The sequence below is a fragment of the Micropterus salmoides genome, unplaced genomic scaffold, assembly GCF_014851395.1.
Source record: "Micropterus salmoides isolate LMB-PRFRI ecotype aquatic unplaced genomic scaffold, ASM1485139v1 Ms_hic_scaffold_1234, whole genome shotgun sequence".
Taxonomy (NCBI): domain Eukaryota; kingdom Metazoa; phylum Chordata; class Actinopteri; order Centrarchiformes; family Centrarchidae; genus Micropterus; species Micropterus salmoides.
Window position 1 is genome coordinate 5,535 of NW_024040302.1, and position 13,673 is coordinate 19,207.

At 39.0% G+C, this 13,673-nt stretch overlaps 1 long non-coding RNA gene across 1 annotated transcript; it reads left to right on the forward strand.

Annotated features, from left to right (window-relative positions):
* Positions 1 to 10,764: 10,764 nt before the first annotated feature.
* On the forward strand, positions 10,765 to 13,399 carry LOC119900096. The gene is made up of 3 exons (XR_005444005.1): positions 10,765 to 10,895; positions 12,475 to 12,591; positions 13,122 to 13,399. It is a non-coding gene; the product is annotated as an uncharacterized LOC119900096 (long non-coding RNA).
* Positions 13,400 to 13,673: the final 274 nt, after the last annotated feature.

A 13,673-nucleotide genomic window follows, 5' to 3' on the forward strand; every position in this document is an offset into this window, starting at 1 on the left:
TGTTAGCTCGCCTGCTGCTTTCCAGTAACAATCTGTGTATCTTCCACCGGAGGCTCAGCAATGTCAGCACAGCTAAAAGTATTGGATGATAACGAAATGGTTAGTGAGCTGGACTGAAAACGAGACTGTCGTGAGACTTTATAACAGTTAGACCGCAGTAAGTAAATTTACTGTAATTTTAGGGCATGTTTTGTGGGTCACGTTAGTTACAGAGACTGAGAGGTGGAGAAGCTGTGTACCCGAGTATCGGTAAAACCACAATAAATCTAAGTTGAACTTTACGATCATAGACCTGCTGCCTGTCATAACAGAAGGACCAAATATCCAACCTCAACCTGTGACGGGAAGTGTTGCCAGATCCTGCTGATGATTTCCAGCCCAAAAACTGTTCAAAAACCGCCAAAACTCACACAAAACCGCCCAAAATATGTTATCAGTATTTATTTCAGTATTTTATCTTCCGCGTTTCCCTACCTACGTTACATTACATTTACATAGCCTACATACTAGAAATACACACCGGCAGCCGTAACATACATAAATAAACCGTTTTAGGTGCATTAGCGCCACCTGCTGGACTGGAGTGTTGCCCTCCTTATAGTTAATGACACCATCAAACCTTACGGTGAAATGACTATATCCTACACACACTCGTTTGTACCTGTCTAGTACCGTGAGCAACGTGACTTTGAAGTGGGCGTTGCTCAGATAATGATGATTGATTGGATGGAGTACATGCACTTTTGAGTTTTGTTTCAAATTACCTATAAAATGCTACTTTTAAAAACCGCCAAATTGATCCCAAACCAGCCAAATTTTGTCCACCCACCCAAACAAATCTTGACCCGCATAATCAAATTCAAAAGCGGGAACCCGCCCAATCTGGCAAGACTGGTGACGGTTTGGGCGGTAAGGTGGGCTCCCTAACTATGATCAGCTATGCTGTCAACTTGAATGTGGAAACAGTTTCCAGAGACTGGATCACCTATTTACCATCCACTGATAACATTTTCTGCTTTGCCTGTACGTTACTAACAACCACGAAAAATTTTTGTTGTTGCTTTTTCTGACTGGAAACACCTCGATCATGTGAGAAAAGCACAGAACACTGTAAACACATGCTAGCCTTGCTTCGGCTCGGGACAGTGTGAACTAGTTACACAGCTGGAGGCAGAGAAGCGGTACTGGCGGGAGGTGCTCAAGCAGTGTGTGGCTGTCATTACGTTTTTTAAGTGAAAGAGGGTGGCCTTTCCGTGGCGACGATGATTTGATATTGTTGCTGCTGGTCCAGGAAAGCATTGTTTTACAATCATGTGGTGTAAATCCTGTATGATGGGGGATTTGTGCAGATGTTGATCAGTTTAAATGCTGAAGCACTGATTTTGGGGGCCGATGCCAATATTAAACTGAAAAAGAACCGACTTATAAGCTGATATTTTGATTTTGAAAATGATTTGGATAGAAGTCCCCTTTCCTGTTTAAACTACTAACACCTACTTAGAACAGGCCGAAACTGAAAGCTGTTATGGATGTGGACTAGAAATGGAAAGGCTCTAAAACATACCATCTATGATATTCTTCAGACTCCAGGAGTAGATAAAAGTTTGTTGATAGGTCTATGTAGAGCACTGCTTTTAAGTTTTAACCAAGACACTGCGAACCAGTCCTTTGCTTCCTGGAAAAGTCTCAGACATCATGAATCAGAATCATGACAAGGTCTTTTTTGTATGATTGGAAGATATTCTCTGACCCATCTCTTCCGTTTCGTAGGATTAAATTAATGCCGTAACGTCATAAATAAACACTTTTTTTTGTGTGTGACTTTATAATTTACTCCGCTTGGTCTGACTGATGTCATACGGCAGTACAGGTAACATCAGTGTTCGCCTGAGAATGGGAAAGTGTCAGAAAGTGGCGGTTGAGGCCGAGGACACTATGGCGAGCAGTCCCACTGCAGCTTTCTGGTCAGTGTGTATGTAAATGCTTCGTATTTGTATAGCGTCTTTCTAGTCTTTTCACCACTCAAAGCACTTTTACACTACACTACATTCACTCACATTTATACACTGAGCCTAAGTGCTCAAACAGAAACTAACATTCACACACGACTTTTCCACCAGTGTGCAATTCAGGGTTCAGCATCTTGCCTAAGGACATTTCGACATGCAGCCTGGAAAGGGCAACCCGCTCTACCTCCTGAGCCACAGCCGCCCCGGGTATGAGGACCATGTCGGTGTGTTGGGGTTGCGCCGCCGTTGTAGTGTAACTTTACGTGAATGGAAACATCCGACAAGCTAACGCACATGAGACTACAACACCCAGATGCGCTGATCACCGGGACGAGGAAAAAACAACCGGAACCCAACTCCTTATCCCCGCTGCTGTCAAGCCAATTAACACTTGTGGTGGGAAAAAGCGTGTTTAAATAAACAGCTCAAGTAAACAACTGTGAATTTTATTCAAGTCTTCTGCAGAAGGAACTCACAGGGACACATACACATCAGAGAGTATCATCCGAGTGAGCTCCAGTGTAACAGCTCATGCAGCTTTTATCTTAGTCTCAGGGTGGGAGTACTATCTCATCGAAGGAACATGGTGTCTTTCAGTGTTCCCTAGGGGATCTATAGACACCATGTCCAAGGTACATGTGGTGAGCCACTTAAAGTCCTGACCCCTCTGAACATATGTTAAAGCATCACACACATTTACCTAGTGGAGGCCCCTAGTGAGATTAGTTACATGGCAGTGTTTTAAAGATGGTTCTCACGAAATTCCCATTACCCACTATATTTCAAACAGCTTTAAGATGCAAAAACCGAACAGGATCAGTGAAGAAATTGGCATATTACATTACATTACCTAATCTAGCCAGGGTGTAACTAATTATAACAACTCATACTGCACAGTGTGTTTGTATTTTTGATTGAGTTCTTAGTGCACAAATGTTGGATTAATTATTGGTGTAATTTAGCTCAAAAAACAAGCTACTGAATGCTGCATTATATTCTGTTTGAATTGTCATCTGAATCACTTCATATAAATAAAGACAATTCTACCATAAATTGGTGCAGAAAATGTCTCTAGAACGCAGGAAATTAAGTGTTTAGTGCTCAAAATTTTCTAGGGGAGAACCTCCAGACCCCCTCTTTATATTTCAGCATTGAATATTTGATCAAAATAGTGTTAAAATATTTTCTTGTCTTGTGAACCCAATTTTGTAAATTGTGCATGTGAGCTACATTTATTAATTTAGCTGACGCTTTTATCCAAAGTGACTTACAATTGCTATACATGTCAGAGGTGACACGCCTCTGGAGCAACTAGGGGTTAAGTGTCTTGCTCAAGGACACAATAGAAGATGTCTCACAATGGGAATGGAACCCATGTCTCCCACACCAAAGGTAAGCATCTTATCTACACGCCAAGACTTGTGTGTCCAAGCTCCTAGCTACACGGCTGGTTAGGCAAGTAAAGTGACACCCCACCTTTTCACATTGGTTCGACCGAGTCTGGTATTATGCGGTCTTGAGGGAGATCTGCCATCTTCTGTTCTCCTACTTTGAACTGCATTCTTCTACAGAAAACACAGTTTCTGATTATTTTACGGCCAAAGAGTTTGCAGAGGATATCCAGTATTTTTGTCCCAGTTTAGATAACATGTGATTTCTACCAGAATGGCCAATTTGGATGTGTATGTGTTTTAGAGTGATCTCAGATATGTGGGATTTCTTGGGCAAGATTATGGGATACTTAATGCTTACTTGCATGGCTGATCTGTTGATTCTTCCTCCCATTCTCAGGATACCTTTTTCTTTTGTTTTTATTAGGCTTTATTGTCCACCTTAGTGGAAATTTGTCTTTGACTTCTCTGAACAGATATACAACAGTGACACCACAGTTAAAATTAAATAAATAAATACACACAGTTAAGAGTACGACACCACCGTCAACATACAACAACAGAAAATGGAAAACAGCGCGGGCGATGGAAATAAAGTAGGTTACGACCTACAATAAACACATTTAAAAATGCTTTCAGTTTAAATTTAGTGCCTGTATGGCGTGGGGAATAAAAGATAAAAGAAGTTTCGATACGATCCGCTGAGATAAAAAGCAAAGGCATACAGGGCATTTTCAACATCAGATTTAACGTTGTTCCAATTAAAAACTTTGTCTATGTACGCATTTGAAATTTTTATCTCATCTTCAAAGTGAACTTTCAGAAGCCTCTGTGCCTCAGCATAACCTCTGTCTGGTTTCATGTGGAAGCAGCTTCTCAATAGCCCAATGGGTTGGCCACTAGTGTACTGTTCAAGTTAATAAAGTTTGTCTTTATCACTATAAGTTTAATTTTCAATACCATGCTTAAATGCAAAAATAAATGTTTGGAAACTTAAGGGGTCCCCATCAAACACTGGGATTTGTCTAGAGTGAGGATTGTTTATGCTGTAACATTAGTAGATCTGCAGTGTCACCTTGCCTCTGGATTACATTGAATAATTTAGTACTGTGATTACTTGAGCTGGATTCTTCAGAAGAGTCACTGTCCTGCTGATTTTGTGTTAGCTGCTGCTGATTTTGATCTAGCTCAGAGGCATTCTTCATCTTCATCTTTCCAGTTTTGCTTGTAGTCCGTTCTTTTCCACTTCAACTCCATGTTTCTCCTTTAATGCAGACGTGTGCCGGGAGAGCAGCCCTCTCTGAGGCTAATTTAAGATGAGCTGAGGATATTGGTGAAGATGTGGTTGATTGTTTAGACTGTTTTGAACATTTGGATTTGTTGGATTGTTTAGACACATTGGAAATACTGACATGAGGCTCAACAAGCATTTGAGGATCGTGAGAAGACGTTTTTCATGAATCCGCTTCCTTGAATCATTTTTCAAATGTCTCCATTTTAGGCTCATACCAGTCCACTCTCTCATTTTCCTTAATTCCATCAGGCAAAAGCATTTGAACAGCAGCATTAGTGTCCTTAAATTCGTTTAGCATCCCTTTTAATTGTTCCACCCCATTAAACACCTTTTCGGTATTTCCACCGTCTCCAAGTAGTGATTTGAGCTCATTAGTTATGTGTGTGCACGCACCCAGTCTCCCCCTGTGACCTCTGAGAGTTTTTAGCTCCTTTTCCTCTGTGTTACTGTTCTTAGACGTCATGGTTCTTTGATCCGATCACAGTTTATCAAAGTCTTTTGTTTCCATCAGCATTTTAATTCAGATGTTGATTTTTAACGTTTCACTCGGCTCCATCTTTCCATTTAGAAACATTCCGACATTTTATCCCGTTCTTTTCATTGTTCATCTTTTAAAGTTTGTTTATAGTTCCTCAACTTTCTTCCATGAAGTAATTTACTCACGGGCTTGAGTCGGTTACCTTGTTCACAGGGCATCTGTAGACTGGGGAATCAGCTGATTATGCTCCGTCCAGTGCGTCCTTCTTTTCATTGTCACAGCTCCAAAAACGTCCAAACAGCGGTTCTTCCAGCAGCTCCGAAGTCTTTGACTTTGTCTTGTCCATTTTCAATTTAAAACCGCTGTGCCAGGTTACAGGGCTCTACGTCTGACTCTCACGTTTAAGTGATCAAAATATAAGAGTCGCTCATTTCCTTTGATTACAAAATTTAAAACAACAAAAATACTGTCAAACTAAATATGAGGTCATGACTTTAGTTTCTGCCCGTAGGTTCAGACCCAAAGACCTCTTTAGACACACCTCTTCCTCTTTCCACAGCTGACTGAAACCTAAGTTAATCAGATCAGCTAAATACATGAGCAATCAATAAATCCAAAAGACTATTCTCAAAATAAATCATCTAAATTATAAAATAATTAAATATAAGAAATTGGCTTGATTTGCTAAAATCACGGAATTGACCCTGGGACAGACGTCCATATGGGAAAGGCCTTTAATTTCTTTTGCATTTCAAACAGTATGAATATTACTGGTATAGAAAATATTATATCAAATTAGTTTGATCTAGCTCTGACAGATGGCTTATGCACTTTTATTTTGTAGGAAGCAATGTAATGAAAACAAACCAAACAACACAGTGCAGGATGAGAGAAGTGTGGCAGAAGTTAGCAGACAGAGAGCAACGGACTTATTTTTTATGAAAAGCTGTTTTGATTCTTTTTATCGGTAATAAAAGAAGGGACACATTCGGACTTAATGAGCGCTTCAAAGGTAATGGGAGTCTGCATTGTTTTCTCTTGTACCATGCTGGCTACACGGGTAAGAGTGGTTTTAAACATCCAAAGAACCAGAACTGTAAAAACCAAATCAGGGGTCTAGTGGAGACCTGCGTTTATTTATCAAAATGTTTATCCACATGAGGCCAGTAAACGGGACAGACGGCTATTTGGGACTCGGCTGTTAATTGAAGTTTTACGGTAAATGTGAAGCCGCAAATGTTGTGATCAGACTGCAGCATCTTACAGGAAGTTCAGACAGTAACTATTGTTGTTCATCTTTTCAACAGCTCTGCAGGATGGAAACACTGGTCTCACCAATGACCAGATCACATCTGTCCATACAGGAACTGAAGGAGGACATATCAGAGTTACATGCCCCTTTTCTTCATATGGAAGCTCGATGTTCTTCTGCAAAGAACGTAAACCAGAGGACATCCTCACTGAAACAACTCGTGTCAGAGATCAGAGGAGGCAGATACTTCATCAGATATGAAAGAGCAGGAAATGTTTCTGTGAGCATCACACAGCTGACCAGGTCTTTGTCATCAGCCCTCGAGAGCATCAAAATCGTTGTTGTGGATGGTGTTTCTTCAGACAAGAAATATTTTAAAGTAAGCTGCTGGCACATTTTGTTCTTTAATTTTTTGTCACTGCGAACTCAGATAAATACTCATTAAAGAGTCAAAAGTACTAATAAACTGTGACACACACACAGTTGACACACACAGTATGGTTTCTTGCTGTTTATGATGAATTAAATGGCTTACACAGTGCCAAAGTTGTAATGTTCATAATGTAATTGAATTATTTACCATGTCATGTCAAATTATCATATGTTCTAATAATGCAATATACAAAGTAGGTACACGGATGCTGGGCAGCTAGCTTATCTTGAGTAAGTCATTGTGTTAAATCTTATATTATTAGTACACTGATGTGGATTCTAAACAAAATAAAGAATGAAAAATGTAAAAAGCTGTTTTTGTCGTCCTGCCATGAATCATGCTGTCTGCAGATAACTGAAAAACACAGACATCACCAAAACAACACTGATGGCCTAGGCTATAAGAAGATCCTGAAACTGAGCTGCTGCACGGTGGCGGTTCTACAGGACAGGTTCCACTCAGAACAGGCCTCGCCATGGTCGACCAAAGAAGTTGAGTGCACGTGCTCAGCATCTCTTACGTAATCTTAAATGTATGTACAAATGAAAATACGTTTTAAATGCATCACTCCAAATGCAGAATACATTAAATCAAGTCATTTAAACACTCATCCTGCTCTCATTTCTTTCTGACGTTAAAAAGGAGAGAAAAGGCCTTCCTCCTGCTCCTTTAACCACAGATAAGGCTGCTTGTCTCTTCACAACTGTCACATTAGCAAATATTGCCTTCTTTGCAGTTCAAAACAATAATTTTGACATCATCAGGGGATACGTATAGAGAATGTTATCTCAAAATACAAGTTTTAAAAATTATTACAGAATATTATAAACTCAGAATAATATAAATTTAAAGCTGAAAACTCCTCTTATCTTCACACCTCTTTTCACGCTTCCCTTCGTGTGAGCTACACGCACGCGTCCTCAGACGCCTTTTTTATTTATCTTAAGGGTTGAGTTGCCAGCAAGAGCGAACTTTCGCTTCCTCTTTACTGGGAATCAACATATATAATCTGAAATATGATCATGTACAACAGTAGGTCTCTGGAGGTTGAGCAAATGTCAGGGCAGAAGAGACTGCAGAGACACACTAAAACATAAAACTGTATTTAAAAAAAAAACGTCTTCCTCACTTCATCTCTGTACTCTTGCAATCCGAGCTAAGCAGTCAACAATTAATTAGTAAAGTTGAATTTAACATATTTGTCCAACAAAATATACTTGTGATTAAGATAATATTTATTAGTAGTTCTCACGATATTATATATAATGTACCACAATACAATTTATAAGTATTAGTAGGTTTAAATGCATATGTATCTATATGCTTGACTGTCCTTGATTGTGTATTTTCATATACATGTTACAGGTTATTTGCTGATTACTTGACTCTCTTTAATGCTGCAATATTTCAGTTATCTTTATTGTGAACTAGATGTACTTTAACTTCCTTATCATTAAGTTAAACCTAAAGAGTTGAAATAAATAAATAAAAATGTAGGTGCTACATCAATGTCTTTATTAATCTATAATGAATAAATAAAGCTGCAACCAAAGCTTATTTCCATTTTAAATTAAACTGTTCATCTGACTAATAGATCATTGTTTTGTTATTAAACGTCAGGACAAAGTAAATATTAGGTAGGACGTAAATAAAGTCACTGAGAGGTGGAGGTTTCAGTTGTTTTAAAGCATAAATTTTACGTATATAATTAGTCTTGACTGCAACTTTTCCTGTCATGTGTTTCTTCATTTACATATAACCCTGTTATTCTAAAATAAAGAGTTTTTATTTAATTTTGTTTTGTTATTTAAAGTAAATAAGATACCTTTATTCAGTTAATGGAAAAAGTACAAAAACATTTTTGTGTGGGACAGAAAGCCTACATTCGATGCTGCTGGAGGATATTTTGGTTTTGAGGTTTGAAAAAATAGAGAAGTTTGGGTATTGAGTGTGTGTTAACCAACACTTGAGATAAAAGCTAGGACAAGTAAGTCTCTTACTTACAGAAGCCCTAAGCGGCCATAGATTCAAATCTTTTTTTTTTTTTTACTCCGTTTTCCCGTGATAACGGGATAATTTTCTCATGATCTCGTGTTCAGTGAGACTGATTAGCTTAGTCAGCAGAGTATAAGATTCTTGGTCTTGACATTGTGCGTTCAATTCTCATAGAAGGCAAACTTTTTCATAATCCTCTTCAACAAAGTTCTTATGAAGATAAGTGATTCACATGCTCACAATTAATCACGTGCTGGATCGTGCGCATCCTGGCTATCCACATTCATCAACATATGGACATGGATCATTCCCAGGCAGAGGCAATTCATCTGCTTCTCATTCATGGGGATCCATTTAACTACACATTTCCTGGCAGCTATTTCAGAAACTTTGAAATACCCATCTGAAAATGTGTGATTGGATTCCCCTGAATCTCTTCATAACAACTTTGTTGAAGAGAATGTTAAAAAAAACACACACACAAAAAAAGAATAAGAGAAAATGCAAAGAGCTGGAGTCAAACCTGCAATCCAGCTCACTTCCAACTGAGCTAACCAGTGACTGCCAAGGACCATGAAATTATCGTAAAGAAATGCACCTGCTGTGTTCAGTTATGGTTCATTATCTTGAGATCATGAGAAAACAACAGTCGTTATCTCGAGGTCATGAGATAATTATCTTGTTATCACGGGAAAACGGAGTAAGAAAAAGATTTGAATCGATGGCCACTTAGGGCTTACGTACTTACTGATCCGACCATTTGTATTTAAATTTGAACAGGACATGGGTTAACATTTATTGAGCTGACGCTTTTATCCAAAGAGACTTACAACTGCTATACTGAGGGACACCTTGGTGGATATATTAAAGAGGGAAATTGAACCCGGGTCTCTCACACCAAAGGTATGTGTATTATACCCTGCGCTATCACTACCCCCACTTGCTTAGTTTTTTAAGTGTATGATTTAATAATATATTCAGTCAGCATATTGTGGATGAAACTAAAGATAGCAAACCAACAGATACAGAAAGAGAGATAGAGGAAGGAAATGTTAAGTTAAACCACATTCATCTTCCTGACTGATCAGACAGAGTGGGAAGGAGTGAAGTGATAGAGGCAGTTCTCCTGCAGTTGAATGATTTGTCTCCATCAGTATCTAATTCAGAATGAATATCCACTGTGTTCTGTTCTTCTGCTTCTTCTCAGGTGAGGACTGATTACCTGACTGTCTCTTTAAAGCTGCAGCACACACTGCTGGACATTTGTCCAAATGTTGGATGATAAATGTTTTTCAGTTGCTGTGTTCTTATTCAGATGTCCTGTTGTTCTCTGATGTTTTCTGTTACTAGTTTCTGCTGCAGCATTTCCACAATCTGATCCAGTCCACTGCAATGAAATGTAAAAAAGTTAATATTCATCATCCGTTATTAATTGCTGCTCATTTATCTAGTTCAGGTTAGAAAGTAGGTGAATTTGAAAACGGCTAAAAGTGCACCAAACAGCAACCACCATAACAACTGCTGTAGAGTCAGTTCATCTCATCTCATTCACCTCTTCTGCTCATTTGATCTCTCTGTATTGTTCCTTGGACCTTCTGTCACCTCTTACACCACCCTCATTAACCTGCAGTCTGTTTTACAGTCAGTGTACAACACAGGAAGTACTGACCATCAGGGTTCTCTGTTCACCTTTCCAACAGCACTGTGTGGTGGAAACACTGGGCTCGTCAGCGCAAAACTCGACATTTATGCAGGAGCTGAGGGAGGAACTGGTGCAATTAGTTGCTACTTCACTCTCTCTGGAAGCAGGAAGTTCTTCTGTAAGAACGAATGTAAAGCAGAAGATATTCTGGTTAAAACAGATGATGTCAGAGCTCAGAGTGGCAGATACAGCATTGAATACAGAACGGATCTTCTGGAAGAGGAATTGTGTCTGTGACCATCACAAATCTGACCAAGTCTGACTCAGGACGGTACAGGTGTGGTCTGGGCGGGCTTCGGTTCCAGAATCATTCAGGGACTTTGAGGTCAGCGTTTCAGATGGTGAGTTTAAATAGTTGCTCCAATCACGGATGAGTGAGAACTTGGATGTTGAACTTGTAGCTTTCAGAAAAACTAAACAGAGACTCCGCTATGAGAAATTTGGAATGAAAGCTAGTGAAATAGAAGGGATGTGTATGTATGTATGCATTTTATAAACAGACTGTGGGTATAATGTAAACATGTTCTCCCTTAGAAGAATGTACAATAATTGGAGTGTGTTAACACACTGAAACTTCGGCCATTTACCACAAAAGCTGTGTTCAAATGGTCATTTATTTCTTAAAGAGGCTAAATACTACCGTTATCTAACTTGAGCCAACTAAAGCACAAAATCCCAATATACTTCACGTGCTTTGCAGTAACGTTAGTTGTCTGTTTTGTCAGTTCCAAAACAAAGCGGATGTCTCTCCGTGATTCAAGCCTTTCTGATGTTGACAATGTTTTCCCCCGACCTCGATCTGCTTACTACTTTTATATGTTTTTATCCTCATGTGGAGTTTGTGTTGAAGGCTGTGGGTTATGTTGTCTCACACAGCCCGCCAGGAAATCAGGACGGCTGAGTCAGTGGTATATTCTTTTTAGTCTCTTCTTATAACATACTCTCACAGGAGAGCTTTCCCTGATTTTATTTATCTTTCTACTAACCGTTTTTTGATTAAGTCTTTCCTTCTTTTAATCATATCTTGCTATCTGTTTATATGTGTTTATTGTCTTTGCACTTGTGAAGCACTTTGAAACATGGTTTTGAAAAGTGCTCTATAAATAAAGATTATCATTATTATATTATTACTTGTTTTTTATGCAACTACATGAGTTTATTAAAGCGCATGTATATATTAATGCAAGATATAGCTCAAAATAAACAAAAATGACGGGCCAGCTTCATCCAGATTAGAACAAATCGTGAGCCCTGTTTTTCCTCTCAATGCTCAAGATGCCATAACTGGTTGGACTTTGTCTGTCTAGTGGTTACAATATGACAGACAGGGTTGAACAAATGGCTATAACAAAATAATTTAATTTAAAAGACCTGTCCTCAGATGAAAGCATTGTTCTCAGCTGAAGAATGATTCACACACGGTTCAGTCAGTGTTGTCCGGACTTTGAATGTGGTGTCCAATTTTATGATTTTCCTGGACACCTGCCAGAAAGAAAAAAAAGCTGAAAATCAAATGCTTAATAGTTTTTTTGATATTTGTTGATTTTGTGTACCTTGATTAAGTGCAATGAGCTCCGACAGACTATTTCCACTTCATTGATGGACCCTGTGGGTGAAGTCTGGTGAACTACCCAATGAGAAAGAACGCATGTGTTCCAGAAAATTCTTCTCTTCAAGGAATTAACTTTTCTTCAACAAGATGTTCTTCTACAGAACTTAAATATGTAAATGCATGTGTATTTATATAAACTATAGTCTTTTGTTTTTAGATTTAGCATATTTTCTTTAAAATAGGACAGTTATTCAGGTGTTACTATTAGTTTGACAGCACTGCGTGAACAGGGCCTCAGGTCCCACATGTTAAATCATCATTTATTAATCAGGAAACAAACTTTTTCTTCTCTTCAACCTCCACCACAGATTGGACCTCCACCATCGCTGTGCTGATGTATGTTGTCTCTATTCCTGTCATGATTGTCAGCGTCCCAGGGCTGACACTGATGATAATCTTTATTCAGAAATACATCAAACCTAAAGGTGAGGCAACAGGAAACTCTTACACAGCAACGACAACAAGTGAAACTTCCCATTTCTCATCAAAAATGACATTTCAGTCAGGACACTCATGTCAAGACTTGCAACAACACATACTGTAGTTTGGCTGGCTCTGGGGCAGTGATGGGGCAGTGGATAACACATGCTTTTGGTGTGAGAGACCTGGATTTAAATCCACTATAACACACCAATGTGTCCCTGAGAAAGACACTTAACCCCACTTAACACTTAGCTCCTGAGGTGTGCGACCTCTGACATATATAGCGATTGTAAGTTGCTTTGGATAAAAGCGTCATCTAAATGAGTAAATGTAATTCACTGGAACAAATCTGAGCAACAGGCTGTCCCTGAGCTCACACACCCACAAAATGTAATGAACGCGAAAGACACGTTAAAGAAACAAAGAAATTCAACTAAATGCTAATACATGAGGAATGTGCACAATAAGATTAGTTTTTTTTGGGTTGTTTCACCATTTATAATAGAGAAAAATACTTTTGTCTGTTTCACAGGTTTGCAGACCAGAGGAAATTCAGATGGCACAAACATGGAGGTGACTTTCTTTAACTCTTTGATTACTCTCTCTGTTGGATAAGATGTACCAGTGCAGGAGACAGTAGTTAATTCTCAGGATTGGAATCAGGAGAAATTTTAATAGATAGTATCGGCTTAAATAACACCGATCACATGCTGATCCTTTCTTTACTGAACTCTGCTGTGTTTACTCACCTTGTTGTGTTGCAGCGCAGCTCTCCTTCACGCCTACAGTGCAGCCTTTCACTGCACGTAGGTGTAAAAATTAGAGTGTTCATATAAACATCTTTGGGCACACAGTGAGTGAGTCTTGAGTTCTGACATCAAGGTTGGAAAAATACTCAGATTCACTCTGACCCTAACAACCTCCCTCGTGCACAAACTGGTTGTTATGGTTTTCCTGCCTCCTGCTCTCACGTGTCCAAGAGGGTCCAACTGCAGACCTCCACTGTCAGGCCGGTCAGGACAGGAAATACACGCAAAAATTACAAAATAAAAGTTTTGCGATTTGACGGGAAACACATTCAAAA